The sequence below is a fragment of the Crocodylus porosus genome, unplaced genomic scaffold, assembly GCF_001723895.1.
Source record: "Crocodylus porosus isolate Cpor-Errol unplaced genomic scaffold, CroPor_comp1, whole genome shotgun sequence".
NCBI lineage: Eukaryota > Metazoa > Chordata > Crocodylia > Crocodylidae > Crocodylus > Crocodylus porosus.
In genome coordinates, this window is record NW_017728911.1 from 23909471 (window position 1) to 23910985 (window position 1515).

Genomic DNA, 1515 nt, shown 5'->3' on the forward strand with positions numbered 1-1515 from the left:
CCCCTCTGGGGGGGCCTTTGCGGGCAAGTGATACAGGGGCGCAGTGTGGTGGTGCCTGCCATATGCAGGCCCCACACGTGCTGCCTGCCTGGGGGAGAGGGAGGCTGGCATGTGGCTGGAGCACAGCTCTGTGGCTGATGCTGCAGCCAGGGCGAGGGATGGGGGGACGGGGGCTTAGGCTTGCACACAGCAGCTGCTACCACTTGGAGGCCTGTGATGGTGGAGACTGCCAGTGTCTCCAAAACTTCCTCACTGCTGCTGTGGAGGTCTGGGTGGAGCTGTGTGGCTGGGCAGCAGTGCCAGTGTGGTGGTGGCTGGGCAGCACGCAGTCATTCCCACCACCGCCACCAGCTGCTGCTGGCTGTACAGCTCCGAGGATGGCTCCGTGGTGGCAGTGGGAGGTTGTGTAGGCAGTGGCAGTCACCACTGGCATGGGCAGCTGCTGCTGCTTGCATGTGGGGCCCCCATGCCAGCTGTGACGGCTGCTGCATAGAAAACGTGCCACCACCACGAGCCGTGCTTGGAGCTGTGCGGCAGCTTGGGGTGGTGGTGGCCGGGCAGCACGCAGCTGTTCACAGCCCCACCACCCCACGCCGCTGCCGCCAGCCACGCAGCTCCGAGCATGGCTCCACGGCAGCAGCGGGAGGTTTTGGAGGCAGTGACCATCACCGCCATAATGGGCCTCCAGGTAAGTGGCAGTGCCGCATGCAAGCCCAGGATCCCCCTGTGCCCCCATTTCTTGCCCTGGCTGCAGCGTCGACCATGGAGCGGTGCTCCGGCCACATACCAGCCTCCTTCTTCCCCTCCCCGGGAAGGTGGCTGGGCGGCATGTGTGTGGCCCGCACGTGCCAGGCACCCCTGGCCCTGCTCCCAGCTGCAATGTGCTGCCTGTGGCCAGCAGCACCCCCACTCCCTCAGCCCCCAACTATCTTCCCCAGCTCTGCCCCAAGCCCCACTTACCTCCATGCTCTGGGGGCAAAGGGCAAGTCTGAGCCTGAGCCCGGCCTTGGCTGCCTCAGAGGCCGAGGCCCCGCCCTCCCCCTCCGGCCAGGGCTGGGGGTTTCCCGCCCTTTTTGCAGTTGGCTCCTGCAGGCTGGAGCTGTGCCACCTTCCAAGAGCTCTTTGTAAAAGTGGAGAATCCACGGATTTCTCTGCTAAAAAGAGAAATCTGCGTTTTCTCTGAGAAAAACAGAGAATCATAGAAGTAGGATCGGAAGGGACCTTGTAGATCTTCAAGTCCTATCCCCGGCCTGGGCAGGAGAAAAACTGGGCTCAGATGGCTCCAGCCAGCTAGGCATCCAGCCTCCTCTTAAAGACCCCCAGGGTAGGAGTCAGCACCACGTCCCTTGGAAGTTGGTTCCAGCTCCTAGCCGCCCTGACTGTGAAGTAGTTCTTATGGATGTCTAATCTAAACCTCCTCTCCAACAACTTGTGGCCATTATTCCTTGTCATGCCAGGGAGCGCTAGGGGAAACAAGGTCTCTCCCAAACCCTTCTGGTCCCCCCTAGTGAGTTT

The 1515-nt window shown here is 62.1% G+C and overlaps 1 protein-coding gene across 2 annotated transcripts in view; it reads left to right on the top strand.

The window, feature by feature from the left end:
• TRPM7 (transient receptor potential cation channel subfamily M member 7) overlaps positions 1-1515 on the top strand; it is a 109628-nt gene that overhangs the window by 57152 nt on the left and 50961 nt on the right. The window lies entirely within an intron of this gene.